Raw genomic sequence first — 23118 nt, 5'->3', positions numbered from 1 at the left:
AAACATCTCATAAAAACTGCAGCAAAGGTGGGCGCGAGGAATAACATCATTGCAAGACTGGCCAGCTTCTCATGGGGCGTGAGCGCTTCCACACTACGACCATCATCTCTGGCATTATGCTATTCCACTGCAGAATACTGTGCCCCAGTATGGTTCTGTAGCCCCCATGTCCACTTGGTCGATTCCAAATTATATTCCTCCATGAATATAACCGAATATAATATAACCGTTCCACCCCGGTACCATGGCTGCCAGTTCTTAGCAACATCGCCCCGCCAAATATTCGTCGGGATGCAGCATCATCCAAGTTCATTTCCCACGTCTACGCTCGACCAGACCTGCCAATATACGCGGATATCTTCGCCCACCCTGTCCAACGCTTGGTCTCGTCACCCAATCTGGTCCCCTATGCCTACACTGAACTTCTCTGTTCCAGTCTCTTGGAAACAGAGTTGGCAGTCAGCTGAGGTAAAGAACAAACACCTCATCACAGACCCCTGCAAGCGTCAACCCGGCTTTGACCTAGCACGCTATGATTGGGCCCTCCTCAATCGCTATCGAACAGGCCATGGCCGGTACGCCGCTATGTTCCATCGCTGGGGAGTCAGAGATGACCTGAACTGCCCCTGCAGCTACAGACAGACTATGACCCACATAGTCAACGACTGCCACCTCTCCAGATTCAAAGGAGGTCTCGAAACTTTACATCAGGCTCAACCTGATGCTGTTGACTGGCTATGGAAGAAGGGCAAACGCTAGAAGAAGAAGTGGAACTTTGGTAGGGATTGCATTGAATTTACATGTTGTTTTGGGTAGAGTGGTTACTTTAATGATGCCAGTTCTCCCAGTCCATGAACATGGGATATCTTTCCATTTTTCTGTGTCATTTTCTATACTGTTTAGTAGTGAGTCCACAATGTTTCCTTTGGAAATATCTTTGGAGACTTGAGTCCAATAACAAGAACAACAAAAGCAAAAGTAAACCAGTGGGACTAAAACTAACTGAAAAGCTTCTGCACAGATAAAAGAACCATCACCAAAAAAGAAAAACTCCCCACTGAAGGGGAGAAAGTTATAATAAAAAAAAGAGAGCTCATACAACTCAACAACAACAAAAGCAAACTACATCATCAAAAATGGAGAGAGGTTGTGAACAGAATCTTCACCAAAGAAGATATCCATATTGCCAGAAGACAAGAAAAAATGTTCAATGTCACTGAGTACCAGAGAAATAAAAATTAAGACAATATCTATGAGGGGCTGGGGATGGCACACCTAGTTAAGAGCACATAGTACAAAGCACAAGGACCTTTGCAAGGATTCTGGTTCGAGCCCCTGATTCCCCACCTGTAGGGGGATGGCTTCACAAACAGTGAAAAGCAGGTCTGCAGGTGTCTATCTTTCTCTCCCCTCCCTATCTTCCCTTCCCTCCTTAATTTCTCTCTGTGCTACCCAATAAAATGAAAAAATTTTTTTAAAAGGCTTCCAGGAGGAGTGGATTTGTAGTGCTGACACCAATCCAGAGTATTAACCCTGGAGGTAAAAGAGAGAGAGGGAAAAATGACAATATTTATAAGAATATCATACATTAGAAAGGACAGAAACAACTAGTGTCAGTGAGATGTGGAGAAAAGGAACCTTCCCTCCTACACTACTGGTGGGGATGTAAACTGGCTCAGCCCCTGTGGAAGAAAGTGTGGCGTTTCCTAAGAATATTAGAAAAGGAATTACCTTACAGTCTGGCAATTCCTCTCCTAGAGATCTATCCAAAGGAAGAAAAGCACCTATCTGAAAAGATCTATGTACACCTATGCTCATGGTAGCACAGTTTATAATAACCCAAAGTTGGAAGCAACCCAGATGTCTAATGACAGATGAGTGGTTAAGAAAGTTGTATATATATACAATGGAATACTACTCAGCTATTAAAAATGATAAAGACATTCCTTCATCTTGGCTGGGACTTGAAAGAATCATGTTAAATGAGACAATTCAGAAGGATAAAGATGAATACTGGGGGACCTCACTTGATGGTTAAGAAATAAAGGAAGAAATGGGGTAAGGAGATGGCTCACCTGGTTGAGGGCGCACCTGGGCCTGAGCCCTGGCCATCACTTGGAGGCACTGTGCAAAAGAAGATGTGTGAGTAGTGATGCAGTGCTGTGGTCTTATCTCCTCTGTTTCTCTCTGTGCTTCTTTTAAATCTGTCTTTCATTCTTTATCTGGAAAAAAAATAGTAGTCCACTGGTAGTGGTAGAATCATGCAGACCAAGCAAAGGTCTGGTGAAAAAAAAGAAAACAAAAGAAAGAAAGAAAGAAAGAGAAAATATAAGATGAAACTTATGCTAGCTCTGGCCTATTGCAGCAACTCCAGTGACTTTAAAGGATTGACGTGGGAAGGGGAGACATGGGGGACCCTGTACACAATGGTAGAGGAAGTAGTGTGTGGACACCAATCACAGGGAGATAAAAACTGTGCTCATGTGACCACAACTGATATGTAAATCAGTATTTCCCCAATAAAGTGGATCATAAGACCTACCTTCCAGGAATGTTGTAGAGAGAGATAGCTTTAAAATACCCTCTATAGTAGAGCCATCATTGTTGTTATAGTGAAGGGAGCTCGCTCTCTCTATGCAATGTAGGGTCATCACTGGCGAAAGCTTCCCTGAGAAGGATCACAATGCCCCATCCTGTGGAAGTGATGTGTGTCACTTCTGGACTCGGGTGGTGAGGTGGCAGATATGGAGTCTCCCACTCTCCACCCATCTGCCATCTTGGTGTTACTAGGATGCTGTTAATGGCCAGAAATTAAAATTTGTTGATAAAATTTAATTTATCAGGGAGTCGGGCAGTAGCACAGCAGAAGTGCACGTGGTTGCCAAGTGCAAGGACCGGAATAAGGGTCCCGGTTTGAGCCCCCGATCCCTACCTGCAGGTGGGTTGCTTCACAGGCATTGAAGCAGATCTGTCTTTCTCTCCCCCTCTCTGTCTTCCCCTCCTCTTTCCATTTCTCTCTGTCCTATCCAACAACGACAACATCAATAACAACAACAATAGTAATTACTACAACAATAAAAAAAAACAAGGGTAACAAAAGGAAAAATGAATAAATATAAAAATTAAAAAAAATAATTTATCAACCTTTTTTTCCTGTTATCATTGGGGCTTCATGACTATGGGCCAACATTTTCAGGTAGAGACAGAGATAAACAGAGACAGATGGAGAGACATCACAGCACTGAAGCAGTAGGGACCATGCTCCAATTTGGGATGTGTACTTGGTAAAAAACAGGCACCCTCGTGATGATGGAGATTGTTCTGTAAGCAGCTATAGTGGGTAGATGAGAAACTGAGACCATGTGTCAACAACCACACTGTAAACCATTAACCCTCCAATAAAATGAATAAATACATTTATATATTTATTTATTTTTCCTTTTGTTGCCCTTGTTTTTATTGTTGTTGTAGTTATTATTGTTGTTGTTAATGTCATTGTTGGATAGGACAGAGAGAAATGGAGAGAGGAGGGGAAGACAGAGAGCGGGAGAGAAACACATACACCTGCAGACCTGCTTCACTGCCTGTGAAGCGACTCCCCTGCTGGTCGGGAGCTGGGGCTCGAGCCCGGATCCTTACGCTGGATCCTTATCCTTGTACTTCGCGCCACCCTTGCGCTATTGCCTGACCCCCATATTTATTCATATTTTTTGATTGTAGCTCCAGGCCCCAGCATGGAGGAGAGGGAGAGCTACATAATCCCAGAGAGGCAATGGCTGGAGAAAAACAAAGCCTCAGTCTTGAGGAGGAGAGCTGGAGAAGGCAAGGTGGTGAGAAGAGGAGAAATGTAACCCTGGAGACCAGTCCAGGCTTAGCTTTTGGCTTTAGGAAGAAGTACTGGACTATAGGTGAGTTCCCATCACCCTACAATCTTGGGAAGAACCATGTGGGAAATACATACAAATTCTCTAGAGCCCATTCAATCGACAGGGTCTCCAGGTCCTCAGTCACTTATCCATTAGAGAAACCTGTTGTCATCACCAGCACTTCATCTCCTACCAGCACCAGCTGGGTCAGTCTTGGCTGGACCGATAGCCAAACCCTGGCAGGATCTGCCTTGCGCTTGCTGTGATAGGAATTCCTCCTGCTCTGGTCCACAGGCCTGGGAGCTCCTGCACTTTCTTAGGCCTCCGATGCAGCAAGGATATGGCGCCCTCTGCGGTTAAGTCGGGTACTACAACTTGAAAGTGTGGCGCATGCATCTGGAAAACTTTGGTCCCAGAGAGGCAAAAAAAAAAAAAAAAAAAAAAGGCAGGGATGTCAACAAATCTTCTCTCCTTACACCTTAGGGCACACCTCCAGGCTCAGTGTTTCCACTTCAGTGGCTCCAGATGTGCTGCACAGCCAGGCCACAGGACCATTTTCTCCTGGAGTTGTGAGGCTGGCTAAGGTCCCACCTTTGGCTATCTGTCTCATTTCCTTTTGCTGTGCTGGAATGGTCCTGTCCTACAGCAAGATGCTAACACGTGTGCTCTACCCAGGGTGAAGACAACCCCTTTTCAACTCCCATTTATCACCCACATTATAAGTAAATTCTCTGTGTGTGTGTGTGTGTGTGTGTGTGTGTCTGGAATCTCATGTAAGCACACTTTCATCTCTCTGGATGGATTTTCTACTCAGAGAAGGGAAGAGAAGGAAAGGGGAAGAGAGGAGGAGGAGGAGGAGGAGGAGGAGGAGGAGGAGGAGGAGGAGGCAGAGGGAGAGGTAGAGGTAGAGGTAGAGGGAGAAAGAAAGAGGGGCCAGGTGGTGGTGCACCTGGTTGAGTGCACATGTTACAATGTACAAGGACCCAGATTCAAGTCCCTGGTCCCCACCTTCAGGGGGAACGCTTTTCAAGTGGTGAAGCAATGCTTCAGGTGTCTCTCTCTCTCTTTCCTTGTCTGTCTTTCCTTTCTCTCTTGATTTCTTTTTTATATTGTTGTCGTAGTTATTGTTGCTGTTATTGATATCATTGTTGTTGGATAGGACAGAGAGAAATGGAGAGAGGAGGAGAAGACAGAGAGGGGGAGAGAAAGATAGACACCTGCAGACCTGCCTCACTGCCTGTGAAGCGACTCCCCTGCAGGTGGGGAGCTGGGGGCTCGAGCCGGGATTCTTACACCAGTCCTTGTGCTTTGCGCCACGTATGCTTAACCCGCTGTGCTACCACCTGACTTACTCTCTCTCTATTTCTGGCTGTCTTTATCCAATAAATAAACAAAGCTAGTAAAAAAAAATGAGAGAGAGAGAAAGGTACAGAGACAGCACTGGAACTTTCTCTGGTACCATACATAGCACCATTTGTGTGGTATTGGGGCTTGAGCCTAGGCTGCATGTTCTACCCAGTAAGATATCACTACCACCCCAGCAAGCATTTTAATATGACTAATAAGTGTTTGTGTAGGAAGGTGCAAGTTTTGTTTGCATGTGACGTGTGGGTGTATATTTTCAATTTACAAAGTGGTTATTGTTAGTCTGCATGTTGGTGACATTTATTTGTCCTTTTCTTTTGCTGCCAGAGTTTGCTGGAAATTGCTGCTTGCACAACTCCAGTGTTCTCAGCACCTTGCTTGGTTCCTACCTTTTTTTTTTTTTTAAGAGGATAAGAGAGACACATCATCTCCAGAGCTATGGTCCACTAAGTAAAGATAGAAACAGGCTGGGGGTATGGATCGACCTGTCAATGCCCATGCTCAGTGGAGAAGCAGTTACAGAAGCCAGAACTCCTACCTTCTGCTTCCCATAAACATGATCGATACTCCTGAGGGGAGAAGTGATGAGATGAAGATACGAGAACTCTGCACTCCAGCTCCATCAGCACCCAGAGAGAGAGAAGGAAAAGGAGAGGGCCATATGGAGGTAGCAGTTTAGAGGAGAAGAGAGGATTGAATCAGAAAAAGAAGGGGCAACTATGTATAAATGTGGACAGATAGTTATAGAGAAGATAGTTGGCCCATGTCTACAACTTTAGGGGAACTGTGGTGGATTGCAGTGGGGAGAGTGAAGATTCAGAACTCTGTTGGTGGGAACAGTGTGGATTCAAACCCTTGCCAACATGTAATTCTGTAATATAAAAATAAATAATAAAAAAGGGTGAGAGAGAGAGAGAGGGAGGGAGGGGGAGAGGAAGAAAGAGGGGGGAGAGGAAGAGAGAGAGAAAGACATCTGTAGCACTGCTATACCACTTGTGAAGCCTCCCCTCAGCAGGTGAGGAACAGGGGCTTGAACCTGGGTCCTCATGCATGAGAATACATGCACTCTATAAAGTGTGCTACCACTAGAGCCCTCCGCTGGTAAATTTCCCTCCTTGTGTTTTCAGATCACCTCCAGCTGCTGCATGCTCCTTGGTACCCTGTGGCAGGTACTTCCAGCATTCTCAGGGGCAGGTAGCAAGGCATTTTCCCATCCCAGCTCATTCCAGCAGAAATGAAGTGCTGGCCAAGTCACACACAGTTCATATCAGTGCATTTAGGGTTTTCTCAGTTAACCAATAATCCACTTCATTTCCGTGGGTAACCTGGCAACATCTGGCAACTCACCTGATGCCCCTGCCCAGTAGTGGCTAGGACATGCACTCTGCTGTGCAAGCAGTCCTCTAGGCCCTCACCCTGATTTAAAATGTATCTTTAGGTGCCAAACTCAGTAAACATCCTGTGGAGAATGGTTGTGTTTTCAGTCTCCTAGTGCCATGGGACCACATTAAAAGCCTTTCTCTTTCCTCCATTAGAAGATTTACTTCCAGGCAAAAACTGGCAGATGTCCTGGGGGGGGGGGGGTCAGGGGAGGAGGGAAGGCTGCTAGAGAACTTAGTTTCATGGCAATAGGAGTACAGCCCTGACACAGCTAACCAACTACATCCTACCCGGGATGGGGAAGCACCACACTTTTGAAACTCAAAACACACTTCCTTTCCAACTATCATCTCTAGTTGGCCTCTCAAAATCTCAGAGCCTATTTTCCTCCTTGACAAATCTCTACTGCAGTGTAACTCTCTTGAGGTTCTGGGCTTTTAGCACATGTGTGGTTCATTGCGGGGGCGGGGGGGGGGGAGAGTTACCACCACACTAAAGCTCCCTTCAACGTGATGGGGGCCAACCTTGAACATGGCAAAAATAGCACATTATTCAAGTGAACTGTTTCACTGGCCAGGTTCAATGTTTTTCAAACTGTAGGTCATGGCCCAGTGGGTATGGCATGAAATTAGTGCAGTAGGTCTTGCTAGCACCTCCAAATGAGTCAGATCAGGAGAGATGAAGGTCCACCCCCCAGAGTAAGTGTTAATCCATGATTTTTTTGTTTTGTTGTGTTGTGTGTGTATGTTCAAACACACGTGTGTGTGTGCCTTGGTTTGTGAGGTGAAACCTATGCCATGCTATAAACTGTCATCCACAATTTCTAAAAGTTACCTTGGATGGAGCTTGAGGGAATCATCTTAAAGGAGATATGTCAAAAAGAAAAGGACGAGTTACAGATAATCTCACTCAAAGATGGAATTTAAGAACAGGGAGGGTGCCAGATGGTGGCACACCTGGTTGAGCACACACATTACTGTGTGCAAGGACCCAGGTTCAAGCCCCTGGTCCCCACGTGTAGAGAGAAAGTTTTGCAAGTGGTGAAGCAGGGTTGCAGGTATCTCGATATCTCTCTCCCTATCACCCCCTTCCCTTTTGATTTCTGGCTGTCTCTACCAAGTAAAATAAAAATAATAATAAATAAATAATAATAATTTGCACAGAAAATAGTCTAAAAGTCTAGATTGTTAAACACATCAGAATATGTCTATTAAAAAAAAAGAACAGGGAGAAAAGGGAAAACACAAAGTGACACTTTGACTGGGTGTGGTGCATTGCACCAAATGGAAAGACTCTGGGGAAGAGAGGGAGGGATGGAGCTGGGGTCCTGATGCATGATGGTGTAAAAGGACCTAAATTGGGTCCATTGTTTCTTTTTCCTATAGTCGCTGGGGCTCAGTGCCAGCACTACAAATCTATCACTTCTGTTGGCCTTTCTTTTTTTCCTTTTCATTTAATAGGACAAAGAGAAATTGAGAGGGGAAGGGGAGGTAAAGGGGGATAGAGAAAGACACCTGCAGACCTGCTTCACCACTTGTGAAGCTTCCCCCCTACAAGTGGGGGGGGGAGTGAGGGGCTCGAACCCAAGCCCTTGCATAGGTCTTTGCTCTTCATGCTATGAGCACTTAACCCAGTGTGTTACTGCCCGGCCACTGGGGCCTAAGTTGCGCAAATGACAAAAAAAAGTACCATACGCAAGGACCTGAGTTTGAGCCTGGGGTTGCCATGTGGGAACACCTGCAAAGTCTGGAGTGGGGTGGGGGTGGAAGGGTCCATGAAAGGTGAAGGTGTGCTGTGGTGTTTCTCCTTCTCTCTCTTTTTTCTGTCTCTTTATCTAAAAAAGTAAATAGTTGTTACCAGGAGTGGTGGAGTCATGTAGATATAGGCAATGAACACAGTAATAAGCCTGGTGATGAAAGAAAGAAAGAAAGAAAGAAAGAAAGAAAGAAAGAAAGAAAGAAAGAAAGAAAAGGAGAGAAAGGAAGAAAGGAAAAGGAAAGGAAAAAAGACAGAAATCCCTGAGGAAGATTGTATAGTTTTTTGGGTGTCACTCTCTGTCACTGGGGCCAGCACACAATAGGAACTCTAATGGATTTCACTGAGAGAATGAACTCCAGCCTAGGCCTCCCTCTGTGCCCAATGACCCTGCTCTCTGAAGTCCCATGTGCTAACCACGGAGCCATGTTCTGTGTCAGGGTTCACCGAGCTGGGGAGGTAGCCCCCTGGGACAAGGGCCCTGTGGCAAGTCCCTAGACCCGCTGGCAGGATCTCCCCTCAGCCCAAAAGACACCAAACCACTGTGCATAACCAAGAGTTGTCTCTGTGTTGTTTCTGAGGAAATAAGTTACTAAACATGCCTGCAAATGTCTGGGAGATATCTCACCTGGTAGTACACACATTTTACTACTCTCAAGGACCCAAGTCCTTGTAAAAGCATGTAAAAGCACTTATATGGGACACAGGCGGTATCTCTATGGTATATCTCCTCCTCCTTCCTTTCTTTGTCTCTCTTTTCCTGTCTCTCACCTTCAATCTGGGGGAATAAAATAAATAAATAAAACTCAAAGAAAACAGTCCATTATGAGTGGTGGCATCATGTAGGCACAGAGTCCCAGCAAAAAATAAAAGGAAAGTGGTCTGGGAGGTGACACAGTGAATAAGGCACTGGACTCCCAAGCAATGGACTCTCAAGCATGAGGTTCAATCCCCAGCAGCACATGTACCAGAGTGATGGCTAGTCCTATCTCTTGCCCTTCTTATCTTTCTTATTAATAAATAAATAAAATTTTTAAAAAGTAAAACACTTAGCTGTGCCTTATAAAAAATATACAAAAGAAAGAAAATTCATGCACAAAGGTACTATAAAGGCAGATCTTTTGTAAGGAAATATTTAATTGTGGTTCGGGAGGTGGCACAATAATGGTTAAAGCACTGGATTCTCAACCATGAGGTCCCAAGTTCAATCCCTGGCAGCACATGTATCAGAGTGATATCTGATTCTTTCTATCTCTCTTCCTATCTTTCTCATTAATAAATAAATAAATTCCACCTTCTGCAACCCACAATGACCTTGGGTCCATACTCCCAGAGAGATAAAGAATGGGAAAGCTATCAGGGGAGGGGATGGAATAGGGGAGGGGATGGGATAAGGGAGGGGATGGGATAAGGGAGGGGATGGGATAAGGGAGGGGATGGGATACGGAGATCTGGTGGTGGGAATTGTGTGGAGTTGTACCCATCCTATCCTACAGTTTTGTTAATGTCTCCTTTTTAAAATAAACAAACAAACAAACAAATAAATTCTCTTAAAAATTTAATTTTCAGGGAGTACGGCGGTAGTGCAGTGGGATAAGCGTACGTGGCGCAAAGCACAAAGACCAGTGTAAGGATCCCGGTTCGAGCCTCCAGCTTCCTACCTATAGGGGAGTCGCTTCACAGGTGGTGAAGCAGGTCTGCAGGTGTCTATCTTTCTCTCTCCCTCTCTGTCTTCCCCTCCTCTCCATTTCTCTCTGTCCTATCCAGCAATGATGACAATAACAACAACAATGATAAACAATAAGGGCAACAAAAAGGAAAACAAATAAGTATAAAAAATTTAACTCTTTTAAAGTAGATAGAATGTGCATGAAACACTATAAAGACAATATTGTTTTATTTAAATTAATCTTTGTTGATGTAACCTTATATTATAACCATGTATATGTTTCAAATGTCATTAAGTTCACCACTAAATAAAAAAATATAAAATCTACTCTACTAGGACATTCAGAATCTTAAGAAAAAGCAAACAACAAAAAGGAAATAAACATATGAGCAATAATGTCCTCTAAAATATTTGTGTTCACCTGCTTGTTTCTTTTTAAAAATTTTTTATATTTATTTATTTTCCCTTTTTGTTGCCCCTGTTGCTTATTATTGTTGTAGTTACTGTTGTTGTTATTGATGTCATCGTTGTTAGATAGGATAGAGAGAAATTGAGAGAGGAGGGGAAGAGAGAGGGGGAGAGAAAGACACCTGCAGACTTGCTTCACTGCCTGTGAAGCAACTCCCCTGCAGGTGGGGAGCCAGGAGTTCCGAACCGAATCCTTATTCTGGTCCTTGCGCTTCGCACCACTTAACCTGCTGCACAACTGCCCGACTCCTGTGCTTGTTTCTTTTATTAGTGATTGGACAGTTTTACATTAGATTAGTTTTTTTTTTTGCAAGCTCATGTGCTTTTATCATCTCTATCTCACAGTTGTCTGACACCATCTGGTACTTGTCCTTCCCCACAAAGCCCAGCTTCTGGCTCTTAACGCAGCTGAGGGCATTAGTCAGGTGGCTGTGCCAGCTAGGGTCCAGAGAGGATGTTTCTGGAGGACAGACATGAGAGACAGTCAGACAGCCAGGATGCACAGATCTCTGTTCCCAGGTCTAGGCCTATGATAAACTGAGGAGGTGTGTGGGTGTGAGGAAGAGGCAGGTTGTAGAGTAAGAGGAATGTTTCTCTCTCCAGTCTCCCCTCAAGCAGTTCCTTTACTCCCTACCTAAGTGGGGTCCTCCTAATGGTACGTAACACATCCCTTTTGCCATGGGGCTCTGGGTCCAGCTGCTTTAGAGAGAGCAGCAGGTGGGAATGGGGGTGCATGGATGTGTGCAACAGCTCATAGCACATGGCTGCTAGAGTGCAGGAATCCTAAGCCAATCCTGCATCCACATGATGGCAAGGGTTACCATTTGCGTAGCAAAGAGTTCTGAGCCCACATCAAGGCTCATGTGCACAGTGTCCTCGGTGCTGCCCTGGAGAAGGCCCATGATTAGAACAATGGGCTTGCAGAGGAGGTCTGCAGTGTTACATAGGTCAGAGTGATGCTCTGCTTCTCTTTCTCTTTCTCTCTCCCTTTCTCATTAATAAACAACTAGCACTTTTGTAAACACAAAGAATTATCTTTTTTCAGCTTGGGAGGTGGCACTGTAGATAGGGTGCTAGACTCTCAACCATCCTGAGGTCTTGAGTTCCATCGCCAGTACTGCATGTACCAGAATGATGCTATGATTCTTTCCCTCCCCTTCACTTGTTAATAAATTAGTCAAACTTGAGCAGGGGAGATAGAATAGCAGTTATGCAAAAGACTCTCATGCTGGAGGCTCTGAGTGTCCAGGTTTAATTCCCTGCTCAGTTCTGTCCATAAGCAGAACTGAGCAGTATTATGGTGAAAAATAAGCAAATAAAAATAACTAGTGTTTCATATATATTATATTATACTATCATATAGTAATATGATATTATTTTATCAGAGCACTGTTCAGCTCTGGCTTATAGTAGTGATGGGGATTGAACCTGGAACTCTGGAACCTCAAGCACCAAAATCTTTTTGCATAACCATTATGCTATCTTCCTCATCCAATAAATGGTTTTAAAAAAAAAGACTATCTTTGAGCAAGGAGATAGCTCATCAGGAAGAGTGGGTGCCTGTGTGTGAGGATCTGGGGTCATAGCCTAGCACCCCATGGGGACAACATGGTCAGCATCAGGGGTGCTGTCTCTTCGTTCCTCTCCTTTCTCTATTTGTTGCTTCCTCTCTGATTCTCCCCAAATAAAGAATAAAAGTAAATCAGCCTAGGTAGGCAGATCAACAATATCATGCCTATGTGATGTATTGGGTTCATTCTCTGGCAATAGAAAAAAAGAAAATAAAAGAATATGCTAAGAAGTGACACCAATGATCACAACCACTATGAGATACCACTCCAAGCCCTTTCCTCCCAGATTGTCAGTACTTGAAAGTCAGACAATAACAAGTGCTTGAGAGAATGTGGAGGGACTGTAAGCTTCAGACATTGTTGGTGGACATGTAAACAGAACAGGTGTGCAGCCTGGGTTTGGCTCAGTGGGTAGAGTGCTCAGCTTGCAAGCATGAGGGCCTGAGTTCAATCCCTGGCACGTACGACAAAAAAAAAAAAAAAAAAAAAAAAAAAAAAAAAAAAAAACCCTACGCAGTCACTTTGCCAAAACAGGTTATGGGGAGGGTGAGTGAGTCCTCAAAATGTTAAGCATGTAAACTGCCTCCGCCCCCTCCCCGTCCCAATTCTCTTCATGGGCATATACTCAAAAGAAATGAGAACATATATGCAAATATGCATAAAAGACTTCTCAGCAAATGTTTGTAGTTTTATTCCTGGTACCCCAAAAGTACAAACAATGTAAGTACCTACTGGCTGATGCGAGCAAGCGTCAACAGAATGTGGTGCATAATATGACGAACTATTATTATTCTGTCACAAAAAAAGAGTGAGGACGGTGACATGCCGTCTCAGGGATAAACTTTGAAAACGTGCTAAGTAAGGAAGACATTCATTGTTCACAAAAGACTTCTTGCACCCTGCTACTCCTCTGCGATCCCTGTGCAAATCCGTAGGCAGAAAGTAGCAGTTGTGGGGGGCGGGGGGGCTGAGAGAGACTGCTCGAGGGTACAGTCCCCCCTCTGGGGCGGCGGTGCGGGGGGGGGGGGTGGCCCATGGAAATGTTCTGGAGCTGGAAAAAGAGTGAAGGATGCAACAACTTCTTGAAGGTCCTGACAACAAAGCTCCGACCCAATGCACGCCTTAAAAAGGTGGACTTTGGTGGGCTGTGCACCCCTTCTGTGTAAAAGGCAATGTCTCCAGGAGAGGAGCTGGCGGACTTGAAACCCCGAGCGCGCCCACCGCCGGCCCTGGGCCCCCCAGCTCCGAATGACCCGGGGGCCGGGAATGGGGCACCATGGGGGCCTGGGGCAGGGAAGGGGCCCCAGGATGCCGAGGAAGCGCGGTTCTGGGGGTGCCCGGGGCCTCCACGCCGCCCTTCTCGTTGTCGGCGGTCGGGGTCCGAGGGCCTGGGTCGGTGGTCCGGGCGCCGCCAGCTCAGAGACCGAGCAGGAGGGCGGCGAGCAGGGCGCCCGGGGCGTCAGGCGCACCCCTTTCCCCTCCCTGGGGCCCCTGGTCCCGGGGCGGAGCGCTGGCTGCGCGGCCGCTTTAAGGCGGCTGGGGGCGGGGCTTCGGCGCGCGGGCGCTGCCTCAGCGGCGCGCGGGGCGCGGGCCTGGGGCTGGGGGCGGCCTGGGGGCCCAGCCGGCTGCGAGCGGGGTGAGTGCTGCGGACACCGGACTCGGGTGGCGGCGGCGGGGGCGCCCCCGGGGTGCTGGGCTGACCTTAGGGGCCTGCGGCTCCGGCCGCTGGGAAACTCGCCTCACGGAGACCCGGGGCCCTAAGGGCTCCTTCCATGCCGACCCCTCTGGGTATCTGGGCTTCTTTGCCGTGCGGGGAGCAGTGCACAAGGCGGGGATTGGGGGCGCCCCCCCCAAATGGCGTTGGGGGGACAGGGCTGGGGGTGGGGGGCGATGGCCAGGCTCCTGTGATTGATAAGCAGCCGGCCTCCTCGCCACCCTTCTCGGCGCCCAGTGGCTCATTCATTGTGCACACCTGATGGGGCGCCCACCGTGTATGTGTGTGTGTGTGTGGGGGGCCTCTGCCAGCTCCTGCTCTGCGGGCAAACTTGGGGCGCTGGGGGAGCCCCAGCTGCTGTGTTGGGACCCCGGGTCAGAGCAGCACAGGCTGTGGACACTCTGAGCTGTAACGTGCCCCCCCCTACCCCCCATCCTGTGTGCCTGGTCAGGGAAAGCTTCTTGGAGGAGGTGGTGCCTGGCAGGAACCTGGGCACCCAAGTAGCCCTTGCAAGTTCTGGCAGAGGGCACAGCCGAGTCTTGAGGCGAGGAGCAGGGCGAGGGCTACTTCCTGGGTGGGTTAGTGGGGGGTTCTCTTTCCTCATCCTGCGCCTGCCCTGTTGCCCTCTTTCCAGGGCCAAGCTGTTTTCTTGGCTTCCCAGACCCACTTCAGTTTTCAGAGTGAGCTCCCAGGCAGCAGGAGTTAAAGGCCTTCTAACCTAAAAGCCCTGAAACTCTACTGTCATTAACTGGTAGGCTGTCACAGACCAGGCACTTGACAGTTGACTGACATGTCTGCTTATTACCTTCCTGGCTCCTGGGAAATCTTGTGTCACAGTTCCCACATGCAGGAGTTGGGATGCAGGCCAGGCCCATTGCTTGCCTGGGGTCCTGTTTATAGACCAAGCGGCGGACCTGGAGGCTGTCCTGGTCACAGTTCTCAGGAGTCCCTCCTGCTTCTCTCCCCAGGGCAGAAACTGGAGCTGGGGGCACCCTGGAAGTCACCTGGGTTCCTGTGAGTCATATCCCTGCAGATGGGGGCCTTGAAAACTCTCAGGCTGGGAGTGTTCACCCTTGGGCCAGTGGCCAAGTCTGTCCCTCTGGTCATGGCGTCTGCTGGGGCAGGGGACTTGTCTGCTGATGGGGTGGGGGGTGGGGGGTTAAGGCTGCAAGCACTGGGGGTTTCTTTGTGGAGGACTTGAGGATGTTGCAGGAGCTGGGTGGTCAGGAGGAAACTGTCCCCCCCCACACACCCATGGAGAAAAATCTGTGTGTGTGTGGTGGTGGTGGTGGTGGGGGTAGGGTAAGGCCCTCTGCTGAGCCAGCTTCCAGGGCAGCTTCAGTCTGCAGGTGCCCACTGGCATTTTGTATTGCACAGTGCATGCCTGTGGCAGGGATGAGCTTCAGATCTTATGATTTGGGCTGGAGCCCTGGGGATTGAACCCAGGGCCTTCTTGCTGGGAGGCAGGTACTCACTCCTCCTGCAGCTGCCTCCCTAGCCTTTGTAGGTATGGCTTTCATTATCAGCTACAGCCACAGGCTTCTCTTCTCCTTCTCCTTCTCCTTCTCCTTCTCCTTCTCCTTCTCCTTCTCCTTCTCCTTCTCCTTCTCCTTCTCCTTCTCCTTCTCCTTCTCCTCCTCCTCCTTCTCCTCCTTCTCCTTCTCCTCCTCCTCCTCCTTCTCCTCCTCCTCCTCCTCCTCCTCCTTCTCCTTCTCCTCCTTCTCCTTCTTCCCCTTCCCCTTCTCCTTCTCCTCCTCCTTCTCCTCCTTCTCCTCCTTCTCCTTCTCCTCCTTCTCCTTCTCCTTCTCCTTCTCCTCCTCCTTCTCCTTCTCCTCCTTCTCCTTCTTCCCCTTCCCCTTCTCCTTCTCCTTCTCCTTCTCCTCCTTCTCCTTCTCCTTCCCCTTCTCCTTCTCCTCCTCCTCCTCCTTCTCCTTCTCCTTCTCCTCCTCCTTCTCCTTCTCCTTCTTTCCCTTCCCCTTCTCCTTCTCCTCCTCCTCCTTCTTTTCTCCCTCAACTTTCTTTCAATTTTTTAGAGATTTAATATTGATTTATAAAATTAATGAGATAACAGGTATAATTTAACATCTTTCCCACCACTAGAGTTCTGTGTCCCCATTTCCTCCAAACTGCAGTAGTTCTCCCAATATGTCACAGATATGGGTTGACTTATTTCTATCACTATTATCTGTCTATCTATCTCTGTCTATCTGTATATCTGCCCATTTGATCTGTGGTCCTTCTTTCTCTTCATACCTACATCTTAATGTCTTTCCTATTTTCCTCTTCTCTCTGGGTTCTGATGGAACTGGAATTCAGAGCCCTCTGGTCAACTTCCCCTAACATTTCTTCTCCTCTGGGAGTATGGACCAAAATTCTTTTTGGGGTGCAGAAGGTAGAAGGTCTGGCTTCTGAAACTGCTTCTCTGCTGGACATGGGTGTTAGCAGGTTGATCCGTAACCTCATCTTGTTTCTGTTTTTCCCTAGTGGGGTAGGGCTCTGGAGAGGTGAGGTTTTGGGACACATTGGTGAGGTCATCCTTTGTCTGCCCAAGGAAGTCAGGATGGAATTATAGTCGCATCTAGAACTTGGGAGTCCAGGCTTTCCAGACTGTTTGTAGGTGATAGACTGAGCTGACTCCTAGGGTAACTGGCCCTGGCATAGGTCACAGACATGCTGGATGCTTCAGGAAGCATGGGTTCTAGTCACTGTGTCACATGCTGGCATTTTGCCAGTGAAAGACCCCCAAGTGCCGCTGTGTCATCTATCAACCCACAGACTTGTAAATGGTGGAGACACGTGCTGGTGCATGGCTGGGTGGGTCTCCAGAGTGGTTTTCTGGAGGCTCCATGCCTGCCAGGCAGGGGCAGCCCACTGGGTTGAGGGCACACTCACCTGGGCCTGGGGCTGAAAAGAGAGGAGCAGGTGAGTTCCTTGTGTGCCAAGGCATTGGGTAGGGGCCCATGGTTGAGAAAATCAGGGAGATGAAACTCTGAGTTCTGTCAGTGGGCTCCAAGCTCTGGCCAGCTGTGGGCACCATGATACTGGATCATCAAGGTGCTTTGGCTGCTAGAACAAAGTGCAAATCCCAGCAGCCTAAGCATTTGTAGCTCCTCTTTTTTTTAAAAAAAAAAAAATTATTACTTTTTATTGTTGTTGTTACCACCAGGGTTATTGCTGGAGCTCAGTGCCTGCACTACAAATCCACAGTTCCTGGTGGCCATTTTTCACCGTTTTATTGGATAGGACAGAGAGAAAATGAAGCACTCCCTGTAGGTTGGAAGTGGGGGCTCGAACTAAGGTCCTTCCTCATGGTGATATATGTTATTTTTTTTTTTTATTTTTATTTTTTAATATTTATTTATTTTCCCTTTTGTTGCCCTTGTTGTTTTGGTGATATGTGTTCTTAACCACATGCACCATCACATGGCCCCCTATTTGCAGCTCTTGTGAGGCCTCTCTACTTGGGGCCAGGGCAGTAACAACTGGTCAAACCCTGTAACCAGAGAGGCTGGGCTTCTGCTGTCTATAGCTGAGGTTTCTGTCTTCCTGAATCACAGTCTTTCTGTCTTTTGACTTTTATTTTTCAAGATGTATCTATTTAATTAAAAAAATCATTGTGTGCTCTGGGAGATGGTGCAGTGCATAAAGCATAGGACTCTCAACCATGAGGTCCTGAGTTCAGTCCCCAGCAGCACATGTACCAAAGTAATGTCTGTTTCTTTCTCTCTCTCTCTCCTACTATCTTTCTAATTAATAAATAAAATCTTTTAAAAAATATTGTAGAAAGATACAAACTATGAAGGAAGAGGGAGATAGAGAGGGACTGGGTGGTAGTGCACCTGGTTGAGCGCACACATTATAGTGCACAAGGACCTGGGTTCAAATCCCTCGTCCCTACCTGCAGAGGGGAAGCTTCACAAATGGTGAAACAGGGCTGCAGGTGTCTCTCTGTCTCTTTCCCTTTCTGAATCTCCTCTGCTCTCAATTTCTCTGTCTATATCTAATAAATAAACAAAAATATTTTTAAAAACAGAGGGAGAGAAAGAGACACTTCCAGCACTACTTTAGAATCCATGAAGCTTCCCCCCTGCAGGTGGGGACTTGGGTTTGAACCCAGGTTCTTATGCATGGTAATGTGTGTAGTCATCCAGGTACACCACCACCTGGCTCCCTCAGGATGTACTTACTAGTGATAGAAAGAAGAGAGAGTGAGCCAGAGCATCACTTTTGCATGTGTGATGTTGGGGGATCAAACTTAGGACCTTGTGGTTTTATTTTATTATTTTTTAAATAATTTTATTTATTACCTAGAAAGGAAGAGAACCAGAGCATCAGTCTAGCACATGCTATACTAGAAATTAAATGCAGGATTTCATGCTTAAGAGTCCCAGCACCTTGTTCACAGTGCCATCTCCTGGGCCACTCTATTTTTTTCTTTTTAAAGATTTAATTACCAGGGCTAGGTGATAGCACACCTGGTTAAGTGCACACATTACAGTGTTCAAGGACCTGGGTTTAAGTCCCTGGTCCCCACTTGCAGGAGGGAAGCTACATGAGCAATGAAACAGGTCTGCAGGTCTCTCTCTCCATCTCTCTCTCTCTTCTTCCCTCCCTCCCTCCTTCCCTCCCTCCCTCCCTCCCTCCATCCATCCCTTACTCTGTATCTCCTTCCCTCTAAATTTCTCTCTGTCCTATCAAATACAAAAGTTAAAAAATCTTTTAAAATATTTTTTTACCTAGCTTTTTGGGAAAATACTGCTATGCTCTGGCCTGTAGAGTCCCAGGTTTCAAACCTGGAACTCTTAAGCAAGCAAGTCTCATGCTCTACTGCTGAGCTATCTCCTCAGCCAAATGACAGTCTCTTTCAGAGGCCAACTTCAACCTAGCCTGGAGTTGTTGGATAGACCAAACCAGGCCTGTGACACATAGGCCTCTGGGCCCAGGTTGGTCACTCCTCCTCTAAAGCTGCACCACTTCACTGCTGTCTGCTGACGATTCAACTTGTGTCTCTGCCCTCATGGCTGGGCAGAGGCGGGGACGAGGGTGGAGATGGAGCCTCCCAGCCCAGAGCGACAACTGTCGAGTCAGCTAGTGGGTCTTGCATGCTTGGGCAGCAGAGCCAGTCTCATAGAGGCCAAGGTGACAGCTACGTGGCACTCCTTGGCGTTCCATCTGCCACACTCTCCCCCACTGCTGATCTTGCCTTCTCTCCACTCTCCTTGACCTGACCCACGGCCCCTGCCACACCCCTCTGCCCCCAGCCTTTCTGCAGCTGCTGTCCTCTCACTTGGCTCCTGAATGTCCCTATCTTTGCCCTTTTCTCCTCGGTCACTTTTCCAGGTGAGGCCTACTAATGGCCAGAGGACCAGGTGGGCTCTCACTGGTCTTGAAGGTGACACTGTGGGCCTCAGAGGGGTATTTCCTGTCTGCTTCCTACCTGGCCCGCTGGGTGGGTCAGGTAGTAATAAGTTGACGTTTGGGCTGCGTTGCTGATGAGGTTTTGGCGAGCGTCCCCACTCCAGGGGCCCATGTTCCCTGAGACTGCTCTGCTCAGCACTGGGGTTGTCATGGGGATGAGATGCAACACAGAGATGAGGGCTTGCTGGGGAGGCCTGGCTGGGTCATCAGGATGAAGGTACTATCAGTGCTCTAGCAGCCTTCAGATAACAGAACTGGGGGCTGGGGGCGGAGGGGGCTGCCTGTAGTCCATTTTGTGGAGACACAAACCCGTTTCTTTGAGGGGTGAGGGAGAGGGCTTTAGTGGGACACATGTGCACACACAGCTTCAGTCTTTTTTTTTTTTTTTTAATTGTCACCAGGGTTATTGCTGGGTCATAGCCATTGCTTTCTTTTATTTATTTTTGTAGAGACAGAAATTGGGGGTAGGGGAGGGTCAGAGAGGGAGAGAAAAGGAGAGACATCTGTAGCACTGCTTCACCACTTGCCCCTGTAGGTGGGGACCAGGTGCTTAAACGCAGGTCTTTGTGCACTCAACCTGGTGTGCCACCACCAAGCCCCATTTTAATAGTAATACACTCAAATCACTCTCCAGATCATATAAAATTTTCACCTGTTAACTGCCATCCACTAGTTTATATGTATTATAAAAATTATAGGTGTCACATAAGATCTGTCTTTCTTTGTTGGTACTGTTTAGGATCGGATTATGGTCAAACACGTTATATTAAAAAGTATACTAGTTTTGCTTTATTTTATTTTAATTACATTTTGCCACCAGGGTTATCACGAGAGCTTGGTACCTGTACATCAAATCCATAGCTCCTGGTGATTTTTCACCTTTCCTTCCTTCCTTCCTTCCTTTCTTTCTTTCTTTCTTTCTTTCTTCCCTTTCTTTCTTTCTTTCTTCTATCCTTCCTCCCTCCCTCCCTTCTTCCCTCCTTTTCTTCTTCCCTCCTTTCCTTCTTCCCTCCTTTCCTTCTTTCCTTCTTCCCTTCCATCCTTCCTTCCTTCCTTTCTTTTTCTTTTAGTTTTACTTGATAAGACAGAAGTTGAAATGGGAGGGGGCAATAGTGAGCCACCTGCAGCACTGCTTCACCACTCATGAAGCTTCCCTCATGTAGGTGGGGACTGGGGCCGTGAACCTGGGTCCTTGTGCATGGGGATATGTGTGATTAACTGGGTGTGCTACTGGCTAACTCCTCAAAGTATGTTAGTTATATAAAAATTTGTGTGTGTGATTACTAGAGAATCATTGATCCAGCTAACTTTTTTAGACAGACAGACAGACAGACAGACAGACAGATACCGTAACAGCAGAACTTCCTTTGATGTAGTGGGGCCATGCTGATCCTGGGCAGTGCACATAGTGGAGCAGTTCACTATCCAGGTGAACTACTTCACTGGCTCTGGAGCATGGTGATTTTTTTAAAAATTTATTTTTATATTTATTTATTTATTTATTTATTTTCCCTTTTGTTGCCCTTATTGTATAACATTGTTGTGGTTATTGATGTCATCGTTGTTGGATAGGACAGAGAGAAATGGAGAGAGGAGGGGAAGACAGAGAGGGGGAGAGAAAGATAGACACCTGCAGACCTGCTTCACTGCTTCTGAAGCGACTCCCCTGCAGTTGGGGAGCCAGGGGCTCGAACCCGGATCCTTAATTCGGTCCTTCAGCTTTGCGCCACATGCGCTTAGCTGTCATCGCTTAGCTTGACCACCGCCCGACTCCCAGTGATTTTTTTTTTACCTGCTTTACTACCCATGAAGCGACCCCCCCCCCTGCAAGTGGGGAGTCAGGGGCTCAAATAGGGATCCTTACACCAGTCGTTGCACTTTACACCATGCGCACTTAAAATGGTGTGCTACTGCCCGGCCCCTGAGCATGGTGATTTTAAGGTATAGATGAAGCTAAAATAGCTCAGTCATAGGCACAAAGACCTATGGGGGAGTGTTGGGGGGGGAATCACTCCTAGAACAAAGGCCTGGAAATGTTTATGAAGGGAACTTGTTCAGCACTGTGAGGGGGTTGACTCAACTGGATTGTTCTAGAATATGGAAACTTCTGCTCCCCCTCAAGTCAGTCCACTGCATTTATGGACTCTCTCATTCTTGCAAAGTTCTTGTTTATTTAGTAATGAGATGGAGGAAAGAGAGGGAGAGAGAGAGAGAGAGGGAGAGAGAGAGAGAGAGAGAAATTGACTAGCTCATCACTGTGATGTGTGTGGTGTGGTGCCAGGGCTTGAACTCAGGACCTGAAGCAATTGAGTCCTGCCCTTTGACACTGTCACCTCCTGCTCCACCCCTGGCCTTTCCTCCCCTCCTTCACTAGCCCCTTGACCCTGTCTCTGACAGCACAAGCCATCTGAATGTTTCAGCTGCTCTTCCAACTTGGTGTCTTCACCCTTCCCTCTCACCCTTCCCTCTCACTCTTCCTCTCTCCTGCTCCTCCTCTCGCACACTCTTCTTTTCTCCCATTATTTCTCTTTTCTTCCCTTCTGTCACCAGAGACTGGTGGGTGTGGACTGACCTGGTGTGGACAGTGTATGCCCCTAGGAAGGCCCCAGTGGTGCGTTCAGTCTACACTTGAGCCCGGTATGGCTTTCCTCACAGCTTGGGCACAGGCTACACCTTTCATCTTTCCTCCTCCTCCTCCCCCTCCTCCTCCTCGTCCTCCTCCTCCTCCCCCTCCTCCTCCTCCTTTTCCTTCCCTACCCACCCCTCCCTCTCCTCCAACATTATGCTCTCCCCCAGCCCTGTACCTTTCATTTTAATAGTTATGTATTTGTCTCTAAGGGGTATTATGAAAACACAGTCCATCATGACAAACCTGAGTTTTATTCATGGATAGATGGCTCAAACTAAGGCTAGAGAAAGATTGAAAAGTAATTTTTTTCCTCATTAGGATTATTGCTGGGGCTCTGTGCTTACACAACTCCACTGTGGCTAGTGGCCATTTCTTTCATTTTTCTTTCTTTCTTTTTTGATAGAGAAACAGCAATAGAGAGGAAGAGAGAGACACCAGTAGCAATGCTGCACTGCTCATGAAACTTCCTCCCTGTATGTGTGGACCTGGGCCTTGAACCCTGGTCCTTGTGCATGGTAACGTGTACTTTATAGGGTGCACCACCACCACTTGGCCCCCACATATGCTCCTTCTGTTTCACTCTGCTGCTCCCAGTGCTGGGTGACCTAGAGTGACATGTCGCTTCCCTCCTGGTGCTCTCAGCACCTGCAGGGTGAGGGTGGCAGTGGGTCACTTCCTTGGGAGCACTGGGGTTGGAGTAGCCTTGACACTGGGTTCTGTGAGGAAACAGAAGTGGTTAGTCAGTTGAGGGGAGACAGAGAGAGACTAAATGGCAGTGGGTCACCAAATTCTTCTTTTTTTCTGGAAACAGCCGCTGGTTGTGGCACATCCTTTTAAAAATCTTTTGAAATTATCTTTACTTATTGGATAGAGAAAGAAATCGAGAGGGAGGGGGGTGGTAGAGAGACAGACACCTACAACACTACTTCACCTCTTGCAAAGCTTTCCCCCTGCAGGTGGTGACTGGGGGTTTGAACCTGGGTCCTTGCACATTGTAACACTCAGCCAGGTACACCACCACCCAGCCCTGGGCCACCCCAATTCTAAGCTCACAGTGAACTACAACTGCCACCCCCCCCCATAAACTTGGCACCTGATGCATTGATCTGACTGCTTATTGAGGTAGGGGGCTTGGGGCCTCATACATGTGAGATTTCAACGTTATGGGCTACTCTTTCATTCAGAGAGAGAGAGGGAGAGAAGCACAGAGACAGAGAGACACCATAGCACGAGAGCATCCCCCAGTGCCATAGCACCTCCCATGAGGTGCTGGGGCTCAGATC

General features: G+C 47.5%; 1 protein-coding gene across 4 annotated transcripts in view; it reads left to right on the top strand.

The window, feature by feature from the left end:
• The first annotated feature begins 13608 nt into the window (after window positions 1-13608).
• MRAS (muscle RAS oncogene homolog) overlaps window positions 13609-23118 on the top strand; it is a 52117-nt gene continuing 42607 nt past the window's right edge. The window contains exons 1-2 of one of the 4 annotated variants that reach the window (XM_060196712.1): window positions 13657-13710; window positions 14757-14802. The gene's annotated coding sequence lies outside the window, so the exon portion shown is untranslated. Of the gene's footprint in view, window positions 13711-14756; window positions 14803-23118 lie in introns of all 4 variants that reach the window. The other 3 variants (XM_060196705.1, XM_060196716.1, XM_060196699.1) reach the window with 3 other exon arrangements.

Source organism: Erinaceus europaeus, chromosome 1 (genome assembly GCF_950295315.1).
Source record: "Erinaceus europaeus chromosome 1, mEriEur2.1, whole genome shotgun sequence".
Lineage (NCBI taxonomy): Eukaryota > Metazoa > Chordata > Mammalia > Eulipotyphla > Erinaceidae > Erinaceus > Erinaceus europaeus.
The sequence above is the reverse complement of the archived record's forward strand: the minus strand, read 5'-3'. Positions and strand labels throughout refer to the sequence as shown.